General features: G+C 41.4%; 1 protein-coding gene across 3 annotated transcripts in view; it reads right to left on the bottom strand.

Annotated features, from left to right (window-relative positions):
* The window catches only part of Piezo2 (piezo type mechanosensitive ion channel component 2), a 360353-nt gene that overhangs the window by 211565 nt on the left and 135230 nt on the right, over positions 1–13558 (bottom strand). The window lies entirely within an intron of this gene.

The raw sequence follows: 13558 nt of genomic DNA on the forward strand, positions 1-13558 counted from the left end.
CCTAAGACTTTTACAAAGTTAGAATAACTTCAAAATTAAGTAAAGATAAAGAAAAAAGTGTAAATCGGTTTCACTGTGAGGATAAACATAAACTATAAAAAATGTTAGCCATTGAAATAGAGTAAAATATACCTTGTCATGTTTACTGTACAAGAGCAAATGTATTCAACAGGAAAAATCCATGTGAAATTTGCATACTAATGGACTCATACCAGGTTTTTTTCTGATACTACAAAAGAAATATTTTGTAAGATTCAAAAGCACCAAAGAAATAGCTAAGGAAGGTAATAATGAAAGGAACCATCTTTAAATGTTGAACAAATCTTGACTAGGTAAGCACCCTGTTCATGCTGGGCTTTTAGACATCAACCCCATAGATGTCAGAGAACAAGGGAGGAATCTAAATGCCACCACTCAGGGCCTGGCAGTGTCATAAACAAGAAAATGACAGGGATTGCATACTGATATGTTTAAGGGGATTACTTTACAGATGGTGAGAAGTACCCATACAGAATGCCAAGCTGAGCCTACAGACCAGCTGTGAGAACAAATATGAGAATTCAGTAAGGGACTCAGACACAGATCATCTTACACACACACACACACACACATACACACACACACACACACACCATCAGCAATTGCAAGGTACAAAATCAGATACAAGTTAGCAGTCAAAGCTGCTTTGTGATGACTTTGTGAACATACCAACTTGGCCCAGTCAGGTTACACAGTCATTTGATTCAACACTTATCAGGTACTGATGAGAGTTTACAAAGTCAAAGGTGATAGTCAGCCAAGGCCAGCGAAGAGGACTGTTCTTTCTCACTTGGAAAGCCCTACCTCAGCTAGTCAGGCTGAGTGACAGGAGACATGGACAGAAACTTTTCCTGTGGAGAGGTGCTTCAGGCTGAAGGCTCATGAACTGGCTAATAAAAGGTATTTAAGAATTAACCTAACAATGAATGTATAAGGTTTTTGTGAGAGTATAAAAATGATATGAATGAATCAAGAGATAATTACAGTCACAAATGGAATGGTATATGATAAAGATACAAATTTCCCTTAAATTTGGTCTATAAATTTTAAAAAGTTTAAATAAAATACCAGAAGAAACATAAACTTTCCAAAACCACACACACACACATATATATATATATATATATATATATATATATATATACACATATATGTGTATATATTTTCAATATATATATATTCAATATATATATATAAATTCATATATGTGTGTGTGTGAAAGGATGTTTTGAGTTTTTAATAAACATTTAAATATATATTTAAGAGTAAAATTGTGTCACCTGCAACATGAGTGAAGTGCCTCTCTGATAGTTAACAAAGCTTGGTGCCAGGAAAGAATAGATTATACTTTCTCCCCCTGGAAAAATTGAGAAAGGTGTAAGTGCCCAGTTTCCTCAGCCCTTCAGCATTCTAGCCTGGACAGCTCGCTCCTGTCTCACCTCATCAAGAAACACTGAAGGAACAAGCCAATGGAAACAAACCAACCAGAAACAGGTAAGAACAGGGACAAAGGGTAGAGTGCCCTTCAGCACCTGTGCCAGTCACAGGCCCTAATAATGAGTCTACAGAGTCTACTAAATGGTCCCTGCAATGATTCTCTTCCGAGTAGGCCCACAACCAATGATGCCTCCCCCAGTTGCCCATTCTCCCTTCTGTGGACAGTTCCTTGTACCTCCTTGTGCGTAGCTTGCACCAGCTCCTATAGAAAGCACACAGACCTTGGCAGGAGATGCACATCTCGGCAACTAGTGTCTACTGGTTAACGATAAGGTAAGAAAGTGTGGGTATGCAGGGGCTCTGCACCATGAAAATACATAACAGGCTCTCAGCTCCAAATCTAGCTGAGGGACAAAGAAGCACTAGTATCTACAGAAGGAACAAGTAGAGCAAGCAAGTCCTCCCACAGCTAAAAGACTTGGGCTGTAGAACCGACTCACCTTCTGGTTTGGTTTTGATTTGTGTTTTTTCATTTTGTTCTGTTTTCCTTTAAACCTTTCAATGACACCAGGGGGAGGTGACCACTTCCTGAAGTGTTAAAGTAACAAACTCCAAAGCCACAAATAATCAGGGTGGGGAAAAAAAAAAGGAAAAAAACTCCGGTGGCAGATACCAATAAAATGAAGATTGAAAATTTTTAACAAAGAATATGAAAATACCAAGTAGAAGGTCAACGAGCTATAAGAAAACAGAGAATGACAATGAGGTGAGGTCAGCTAGCTCTCTACACCTTATGCTTGTGGGCTGAGATGTGAGTGCTCAGCTACTGATCCAGCCCCATGCCTGCCTGCTGCCGTGTTCCCCATCATGATGGTCATGACTCGTGTCCCCTTCAGGAACCATGTGCCCCCTTCTGGAAACATGTGTCCCCTTCTGGAACCATGTGTCCCCTTCTGGAACCATGTGTCCCTTCCAGAACCATATGTCCCCTTCCGGAACCATGTGTCACCTTCTGGAACCATGTGTCCCCTTCCGGAACCATGTGCCCACTTCTGGAACCAGGTGTCCCTTTCTGGAACCATGTGCCCACCTCTGGAACCATGTGCCCCAAATTAAAAAAAAATTATTGGTTGCCTTAGGTCATGGTATTTTGTTTTCCAAATTGTCCAAAATAGAAAACAAGGACAATTATTGGAAAGCAGAAAGAGAAAAAAAAATAGCTTTTAGTCAAAGTGCTACAGTCAAAGTTCTGACAGAAAACTACGGACCAAGAACACCACACTCGGAAAAGCTGAGAGTAGAACATTAAGGAAAGATGGAGAGTCCTCCAGATAGCCAAATGTTGATGGACTGCATAAACCTGCCCTTTGTGAAATGCTCAAGTTGTCTCTTTTGAAGGAATGAAAAAAAATGCTGGCCAACATTCCTTGAAATCATGGGAAGACGTAAATCTCACAGGCATAAATATGTCTATTGTCAAATTGAGAATATTTGTATTGCTGTCAAAGTGGTTTGTAAGTCAAATTTAACTCCCACTAATATAAAATGTTAAGGTAGAAAATATTAAAAGTAAGGATAACTTCAATAATTAAAGTACATCAATTTGTAAAGATATAAATCATGACAATAATATGGAATGGAATAGGAAGTCAAAGTATAGCCTTTCTATGTGATTGAGTTAAAGTTGTGATTAATATACAGCCAATTATTATAACTATAAGATGCTTTATGTAAGGTTCATGGTAGTCACAAAGCAAAAACTGAGGCCCGGAGAGATGACTCAGTTGTTAAGAGCACTGGTTGCTCTTCCAGAGGACCTGGGTTCTTCTCTTTCAGTGGGCCCAGGTTCATTTCCGCACTCACATGATGGTTCACAGTTATCTGTAACTGCAGGACTAGGGAATATGATGTCCTCTTCAGACACCAGGCATGCGTGTGTCATATGCAAGCAAAACATGCAGACACATGAAATAAAATAAACAGATGCAATAGAAATAGAAAGCAATGAAAAACAACAAAAACAGTAAAATCCAATAGAAGATATAATCAAGTGTCAAAGTTCACTTAAAACACTGAGATGTCACAAGCTGAGTATTTCTTACATCCATAGTCAACAAGCACATCCTGAAGGAAGAAACCAATCTTAGCCTGGCAGGTTGTATTAATCCTTGTCTTCCCGCCTGCACCCTTCTCCTGTGTGACCTTGTCTGAGAAGAATGGCACTCTGCTTCAGGAACCTGGGCACAGGAGCCAGTCCTCAGGTAAATCAGGGAGCTGCCATTAAAAGTGACACTTTAGGGTCCAAAGCATCATAAATTAAGTCAACCAAAGACAAGTTTTTGTTTTCCATTCTAAAATGCATCAGCTTTATGTTTTCTAACTCTTGGACCGATACAGTGTGGGAATGTGATTAGCCACGGAAGGAAATACTCAGCTAGATGAAACGGAATTTGATTACCCCAGAGATAAGCAAAAGCTCAAAATCTATAGAAGCAGAATAGCCTTTGTCTTTATTATCAGATCCACTGTCATTGTGACCCCTTCCCCCCCCCCTTTTTTTTTTACTGTAAAGAAGGACCAAACCAGCAAACATTTCTTCTTATATATGTTATTAATTGAGGTAAAATTCTCGCAACAGATTCAGTGGTATTCAATACACCCACAATGTTGTGCAAATAGCCTTTCCACTGACTTCATATTCTGCACCAATCTGACATATATTTCCCACTGCCCCTCCCCCACCTGGCCTTCCTGCATCAGCCCTGTGACTCTGTAGATGCTCCCGGTGGACAGCATCATCTACATGTGTCCTTTTGTGACTAGCTTCTGTTTGGTGGGATGTTTGAAGGTTTGTCCACATGGTAGCACAATCAGTTCTTGGCTCTTTATCAATAAACGAAGAATGTACCTGTCCATTCTCCTGCCTTCGTGCACCCGGGCACACAGCGACTTGGGTATCTGCTTAAATATATTTTATGTCAATGCCTAGAAAAGGCATCATTGGATCATATGATGATTATATGTAAATGTTTGAGGAACCAGCAAATGTTCCTAGCAAATGTTCACTCCACATTCTTACCAGGCATTTATAAGAGTCCAGCTTCTTCCTGTCTTTGTCAGCACTTGTTGGTTTCTTCTCTACAGTTGACTTTTAGTATTGCTCTCCTATTGGTATCAAATAGTGTTTCATTGCAGCTTTGATTTGCATTTCCTTAATGTCTGAATAGATTTAGTGTATGTCTGAGTGTTCCTTAGGTACTTCTGTATTTTCTATGAAGAACAAAATTTTGTATTACTGGTCTGTGCTTTGGTATCCTGGGCCATAGGTGATATGCGCAGACTTGCCACATCATAAGCTTGAACTCCCCAAAGAGTAAGCCAAGGTGAACCTTCTGTCTTTATAAGTTGGTCATCACAGGCATTTGTCATAGAGATAGAAAGGTGACTAACAAGCTGCTCACAGAGCATCTTTGCCAGGGCCTCTCTCCCAGGCTGTGCCTGAACACTTCCATGCAGTGAGCACCCTGAGCAGGCACGCCTCTGCTGCCTGTGCGTGCCTCTAAAGCTCCTTCTCCTATAAGGACACCAGGGAGGATGCGTCAAGGATCCACTCTAACGACCTAAGTTTACTTTATGTTAAACTCAAGAGTGCAGAAATAAGACTTGAAAATATAAAATTTGGAAGAACATGATTCAGCTCCCAGTAGTAGAAATCCTCACTTATTTCTGGTGTTCAGAGGAAAAATGTTCAGTCTTTTACCACTAAGTGTGATGTTAGCTTTGGGCTTTCATACATGCCCTTAATCCTAATGAGAAATTTCATTGATAGTGCCAGTTCTCAGAGTGCGCTTTGCCAAATGCTATCATTGTGTCAGCTGAAATGATAGGTTTTTTTAAAAAAAAATCTAATTTCTTATTTATGTTAGGCACTCAGCAAGTGACAAGAACGTACCTACGCACTAGAATTATGTGATATGTCAACTTATAGTAACAGAAAGAAATGAGGCATATATACAATGACAAGCAACAGATGTAATTTGAAGATAATTTCCAAAAGCAACTAAGCCCACGGAGAGATAAGCTCAGTGACCCAGAGCTTATGTGCAGTCCTACTCCATATGTGCACACTGCTTCCCCAACCATCTCGATGTCAAAGAATTAAAAACTCAAAACCAAAAAAAAAAAAAAAAAAAAAAAAAAAACTAAGTAGCTTAAAGGAATAGTAGAGTGTTTCTTGAGTTTTAAACAGAATTTTGTTGATTTATGATAAATTTCCTAAAGTGGAGATTACAAAAACCAAAATGTAGAACTATTGCTGTTTCATAGATCCTAGCCAACAACTGGGTCTTTAAAAACTACCCGCTGATTGGATTTAAAGCCTACTTCATGAGTTGGAACCCATACATGACATTGCTAAAGTGGCCAAAAATCTGACACTGGATAGGTCACAAGGCCAGGGCAGACCCTAATACTACTATTCTGCTAAAGGAACATAACAATAAAATGACTCCTAATGTCATTCTGCCATACCAATAAATCAGTGTGTCATTCAGCCATCATCAGAGATGCTTGCTCTTATCATAGATGGGAAATAACATAGACTCACAGCTGAGCAATGCAAGAGAGTGAGAGACTTTGGAGCTTGCAGACCTAAATGGGAAACCATCACCAGATCTGTCCCCTCAGGGCTAACGAACTATGTGGAAGAGTAAGTAGAAAGAAAGTAAGAGCCAGAGATGGTGGATGACTGCCAGGAGACAGTGTCTTCCTGGTAGAACAGGACTGCTGCACGTACAAGCTTTCAGAGACTGTGCAGCATGAACAAGGCCTGAGCATGTCAAGTCAGGTGGAATCCCAGCACTGAGGAGGGGAAGAGGACACAGGCTCCCACCACTAAACACAAAGCTATTTGCAACTGACATCTGCTGACAACAGAATGTCAAGTTTCTTCAGTGGAGTCTCACTGGGTATATTAACCACATTCTAGAAGAGACCTCATTCTTGGGAGTAGCTGGTCAATGCAAAATGAACTCAACGGTATTTTTGTATACTTTGCGTTTAATTTTTCTTTGTTTGGGCAAACATTTTCTTTTTGTCTTATTGGTCTTTTGTTTGTCTATTTTGGTAAATACATCAAAAATCCCTTTTTGTAGGGGAAGAGGCTCTTTTTTTGTTGTTGTTTTGTTTTAGAAAAACATAGTTTGGTGGGTAGGGATGGCTGAGAAGAAACAGATTAAAATATACTGTATGACTTTTTTTTTTAGTTAAAAAATAAAGTAACTCTGGAGGCAGAGGAAGATGGATCTCTGTGACCTTAAGGACAGCCTAGACTACAGAACAAATCTAGGACAGCCAGGGCTACATGGAGAAACCCTGTCTCAAAAAAAAAAAAATGTTAAATAAAATAATGAAACAGGCACTCCTTTACTATACTCCTGAAAGAAACAGGAAGTATTGCCTTAGCCAGCATTTCCAGTTCTCTGGCTTCCAGGTGAGTTGAATGTGGCAAGCACATGTGGAAGACCCAAGCTCTGCTGATGACGTGCCAGCTTCCTGAAACTAAGTTCGAAATGTTCCACTTATGAAGCAAGCTCAGCCAAAATTCCTGATATTTTTAAAGGGGAGCAGTGGTCCTTATGGCCACATCCTGAGAAAACGAACCCTGCAGTGTTTTCATTGTCATGGGCTTCTAGGTAAGTTAATGAACCCGGTGCAAAATTTGCCTAAAACAGGAGTTTCAAGAATAATCTTAGGTGGCTTTCTCTCAAGGTGCTGTTTTTATGATTCATTTACAGCTTGATCAGAAAAGCTTCATGGAATGACTTTTCAATTATATGCCTCGCATTTAGAAAAACATCTTGAGAGACAAGTTATTTACATTTAAAGAACTTCTCACAGCAGGCTGTATAAAGAAACACATGAAGAAGAGAAAAAACCTCACATTGACACAAAACTGAAGGTTTTCCGTAAGTTGGGCATGAGGTTGAACATGGATACCTGCTGGCTGGAAGAAGATATTGTATGAAACTAACAGCCAAGCTTCTAGGTTAAGCATATGAAGGCGCTCACTTTTCAAACACTGCCTGCTTCATTAGCACCAAGCTAAAGAAACGGGGAGAGACAACGCTTTACTCCATCTGTGACTGAACGCGGCCATCCTTCAGCACATCTCAAAACCTCTTTTGGTGGAAAGAGAGAATTGTAGGGAAGCTGCTGTCAACAGTGCCGGAGTGAGTAGCTGATGAGGCAGCAGCCTCACTTCTCCAGTTCTCCCCACCTTCCTGAGAAGGCAGAGTTCACACTGTGTGGCTACAAGTCAGCCATGAAATCCTCACCCGGCCCAGCTCTCAACCCTCCCTAGCGCCAGTCCTGTATGGACTTTCCATTTTATTTTAATTTGTATATATTTGGAGGGAAAATATGAGTTGTTCCTCTCTCCTCTTCTCCTTTTCTGTCTTATTATTTAATAGCTTAAAAATGGACTTTTATTTTATATGTATAAATGTTTTGTCTGCATAAATGTATTGCACCATGTGTGTGTCTGATGCTCACAGAGGTTAAAGGAGTTTGTCAGATTCCCTGGCACTGGAGTTCCCCTGGAGTTACATATGTTTTGTGAGGCATCATGTGAGTGCTGGGAACTGAGCCCGGGTCCCCTGCAAAAGCAAGAAATGCCTTTAACCATGGAGCCATCTCTCCAGGATCTTAGTAACTTCTAAAGTGTTAGAATCTCTTCCAAAGTCTTTTGCTCAGTGTAAGAGATGCAAATAGTGCTTTTGGTGCATAGAGGAGTGCAAGAGCCATGGGAAGGGGACTGAAAGCTGCAGTGTCATGTTGCCACACTTCCCCTCCTCTGAACTGACGACTTGCCATTAGGTCTTGATTTTACAACATCCTTCCTTACAAATTGACCCCAGGAGACTCTTCTGGCATCTTGCGGTGAATACAGGTGGTGGGATTGTAACACTAGGGGAAATGTCACTGTCGCATTAGCAGCTGTCCTAGGTTGGGTTGCTGGGAAACAGTACTAAGACAGATTTGTGTGTGTGTGTGTGTGTGTGTGTGTGTGTGTGTGTGTGTGTGTGTGTGTGTGTGTATGTGTGTGTGTGTGTATGTGTGTGTGTGTGTGTGTATGCAGAAGTTTCTGGTACACATCCATACTTCCTGCCTCAGATCTATGAGAAAGCTGGCACCTGTCTGGGTATAATCTGAATTGTCATCCTGAGGCTGCATGAGAAGCTACTGTCATCTTTATTCTTTGTGTCATTGTTCCTGGCAGAGATGCCATCGCCATTCAATACTGAGGGGCAGAATGACCCCTGTTAGGACAGTGAGGAAAACTGCACTGAGTCCAGGAGAAGCCAAACGTCGTCAAAGCTATAGAAGCTGGTGCATAGCCCTGAGCTGATTCTTAGGGAGTTGGATAGAATGGCTCTTAGGAAGGGTTTAGGACTGACACTAAGGGATTGAGCTACTCCATCCTAGCACTGACCAGAAAACAGATGTTGACTGACCTGAGATATGTGTGATGTAGGCAAGGCAGCTTCCTATGGGCAAAGGTCACAGGGGAGAAATTTAGAAGAATGTGATTGGGCCAGCCGCTCCCAGATAGAGGACTACATGTAGGGTTGTGCATGGTAGACGCATGTGACAGAACCACTGAGACCTCCTGGTCTAGACACATATCAGATGAGTCTCAGGAGCAAGGGAGCATCCAAAAGATGAGGACTACCTCCAGCACACAGGCACAAGCTTAGCAAAGACTTTCTTGCTAATAGGAGACTTTTCATCCCTGTCCCACCCACGTAGCCATGATTTTCTGGTACTGACCCATAGGAAAAGTGACACCAACTATTGGTGTATTTAATCTGAATGTCATCCTGAGGCCGAGTGAGCAAGAGTGTGCTATCTTCTTTGTTCTTTGTCTCTTTGGCCCTGACAGAGATGCTACTGTCGTCTGACACTGAGGGACACAGTTCTCACGCTCCATCATGTATATTGCCTAATTTGAATCCACGTAGACCTTCCCCAGATGTCAGCTGCTGGAACAGTTGCTCTTCCACAGTTCCCCGTGCTGCCCCATCTGTTGGAAAACTGTTTCTTAAAGGATCATGAACTTCAGGTTCAGGTCCCACGATGATACTACTGGGAGACAATGGAACCTTTAGGAAAGTGGACTTTAAAAAAGAAATATAAAGAGACCCTTATATTTTCAGAAATATGTTTTTAAAAAAGATTTATTTATTACTTATACAGTATTCTGCCCCCATGTGTGCCTGTATGCCAGAAGGGGGCACCAGATCTCATTACAGATGGTTGTGAGCCACCATGTGGTTGCTGGGAATCGAACTCAGGACCTTTGGAAGAACAGACAGTGCTCTTAACCTCTGAGCCATCTCTCCAGCCCCAAGCCATCTCTCCAGCCCCCAGAAATATGTTAATCATGAGCTCTCAATAGAAAGCACAGAGCTGGGGCTGGAGAAATGGCTCAGTGATTCAGAGCACTGTCTGCTCTTCTAAGGGGTCCTGAGTTCAATTCCCAGCAACCACATGGTGGTTCACAACCACTTATACTGGGATCTGATGTCCTCATCTGGCTTGCAGGCATAGATGCAGACAGCATTGTACACGGAAAATAAATAAACAGCAAAGAGATGAAGTCACCCAACCCTGGACTCCCAGCTTCCTACACTGAGTTCTACAACCCCTCCTGAGGGGGTTTGAATAAGAGTGGCCCCGATAGAGTCATAGATTTGAATGCATGGTCACCAAAGAGTGGCACTATTAGAAGATGTGGCTTTGTTGGAGTAGTTTTGGCTTTGTTGAAGGAAGTATGTCACTGGGATGGCCTTTGAGGTTTTAAATGCTCAAGGCAGGCCTAGTGTCTCACTCTCTCCTCTTGCTGCCTGCCTACCCAGATGTAGAACTCTCAGCTGCTCTCCAGCACCATGTCTGCCTTTGTGCCACCATGTTTCCCACCTGGATGATAAACCTATAAACTGTAAGCCAGCTCCAATTAAATGTTGTCTCTTACGAGAGCTGCTGTGGTTACAGTGTCTTCTCACAGCAATAACACCCTAAATAAGATACCATCCCCCTTTCATTATATACTATCCAGCTTCTGATATTTTGTCATAGCAACAGAAAATAGTCTAAGACAAATATTGAAATAAATTTCAGCCGAGTTTATTAAGACTCTCAAAAAAAAATCACATTCTAACCTGTGAATAAGACACTTCTTTATAAATAGAAAAGCATGACATTCCATTAAAAGATGAGTCACAGATATAAAAATATTTTTATTTCATTATTTAAGCTAATCGCTATACAAACTAAACCCTAGATTAGCTAGATACATTTAGTGAATTTGATATTACTGAGTTGTTCATCCAAAACACAGAACGTAGCAACAGAGATAAATTTAAAATAGTAGTTAAGAGACACTGAGGAGGAAATGAGAAAATTCTATCATGCACTTGAGAATTCCAGAGAAGCTGTAGGAACAATGGAATAAATGTGGCTTTCTTAACTGCTTCCCTGATAATTAGTTCATGATATAAATAATTGTTTCACAATTATTATGTGTTGGGCATCTTAGACCCAGACTCTGATGCCTCTAGCATTGAGTAAGACCATGTAGTCTGGGCCCTGAGACCACACTAGCAGAGCCAATGCTAAGTGCACCAGGAAGACAGTTGACATTTAAAAACTAGATGTGACACTGTGGCTTGAGTTGGTAAAACAAACAAACAAACCAACAAACCAACAAACCATATATGTTCATGAGTGTGTGCAGACTGAAGGAGCCGAGGGCTGCCACATGGCTGGACATCCTAGATCCTTAGCTCTGAGGGCTGGAAGCATTTCAGGGTTTAGGGGATTTGCTTGGTTGTTGCTGCTCAATGCTGGGCTTGAAGCATCAAGTGAACTATAATTAATATGTGGACATGTTGCTCATGGCTGTTACTATAATTTGGATTCTGAATGTCTCCCAAAGATTTGTAGTTGAAGGCATGGTCCCCAGGAAGGAGCTAATAGGAGGCTTTGGGACATTTGAATGTGGAGTCTGAAGGTCGTTAGGTCACTAAATATGTGTTCTTGAAGGCAGTCGTGGGACTCTGGTCCCTTTCTTTTCTTCTCTTTGATTTTTTTCCCCCAAAACACTTTCTTGTCATGATATGTTAGCTCACAGCAGCCTCCAGCAGCTGGACCAATCAATCAAAACTAAGCTAAAAACCCCCTTTGTGTTAATAACATAACCTGATATATTTTGTTAAGAGTCACAGAAAGATGACATAGCTGTGGCTCAATAAAATCTTCAAGATGTTTTCATGTCATGAACTATTTTACTCTTGATTTTTTTCAAAATGTTTAAATTAGTTACTCAAACATACAAAAACATTTGTGGATACAGAAAGCTTCGGACTGGTGGTTGTCACTTGCTGACCTCTGCACTAACTGAAGAAAGACCATTTGAAAGAAAAATGTTTATGAGGATGATAAATAAACAAGAAAGTCTGTGTTTTGATACTCAAGATATTTCCTAGTCTGCACCCCACTGACTCCCTGATAACTGGGAGCTCCTCCTGTTCCCCATGTGTTGCCTCATTTGACCAGATGATAAGTAAGAATGTCCCATGTTTGTGCCTGCTCTGCTCCCTGAAGATGACCCATCCTATGACCTTACACCATCTTTAATTTCACTATGTCCAGAAGAAAACTCAAATCAAACATTAATGGTCAGTTTTCAGCGATTCAGGTACGTTTTAACATTCGAAGGCAGTTAGATATTTTGTGGAGACATTTTATTAGAGGTTGTAGAAAGGCGTCCGGATATAAACGTATCAATACTTACAACCTTGTATAAGCATCCTAATAGGTTTTTAGAAAGACACACTGTGAAAAGCAAGCCAGGGGCTGGAGAGATGGCTCAGTGGTTAAGAGAACTGCCTGCTCTTCCAAAGGACCCGGGTTCAATTCCCAGCACCCACATGGCAGCTCACAACTGTCTGTAAATCTAAAATCTGACACCTTCACACCAACGCATATAAACTAAAATTAAATAAAATATTTTTAAAGCCTCCCTTTAAAAAAAAGAAAAGAAAAGCAAGCCAAACAGGATGATCTAATTCCAAGTACCCAAATATAACGGCTTTCCTTGCACATTATCACGGCTGGGTGCTGTTTGGTCGCAAATAAACCCAGGACAAACGCCTGAGATGCCTATTTAAAATATAAAATCAGACACTGGGCTCAGGTTCTCCCAATATCTCTTCCTACCCACAAGTACTTGTTGCAGAGTTATCCTGGCTATTGTACTCTACCCCTTACCTGAAATCTCTCCAGCCTCTGAGCTTGGCTTCCAGATACAATTCAGCCCTCAGCCATTTTGGCTTGCATGGTCTCTTGGTCTCTTAGTTCCTAGGCAGTCTTATTTTCTCTTACATCTCTCTTCTCTTCATCCTTTGTTCTACCCCTCCCCCCAACACACACACACACACACACACACACACACACACACACACACACACAGCTCTTCTCATGGCCCAGTTCAGTCCGGATCTTTCCAGATGCCTCAGAATGCACTCTGTCTCTTATCTACAATAAACCTTCTCCTCAGCTATACCAAGGAGCAGCCATGCCCTCATTTCTTCCTTCATCTGGTGCCAAAACCCAGGATCTTTCAAAGAATTCCAAGACAAATGGCTAACTGATGGAAAACAGGCCAATGGAAACATTCAGTGTGGAGAATTTTCTTAGGTGTGCCCACTGCTTGTCTTGCTCAGGGACAGGGAAGCAAAGGGTGGCCCTGAGATGTTTCACCTCTTGCCCAAATCCCCTTCATTCTCAAGCATGTACCTGTGGGTGGAACCACAGTCCAAACTTGCATTTATTGACCTCAAGGACTGGCACCCTTGAGCACTAACAGTCAGGGCTAGTCATCTTCCCTCCTCCCCTCTGGGAGAACAGCAGCCTAAAAGACAAAGAGGAAATAACCTGGGTGTTTACTAGGCACAGCTTTGAAATGTCCAGATTAGAGAGCCAGGCTTACCTCACCTCTGACACTGGGATTTCACAAACA

Source organism: Acomys russatus, chromosome 20 (assembly GCF_903995435.1).
Source record: "Acomys russatus chromosome 20, mAcoRus1.1, whole genome shotgun sequence".
Classification (NCBI taxonomy): domain Eukaryota; kingdom Metazoa; phylum Chordata; class Mammalia; order Rodentia; family Muridae; genus Acomys; species Acomys russatus.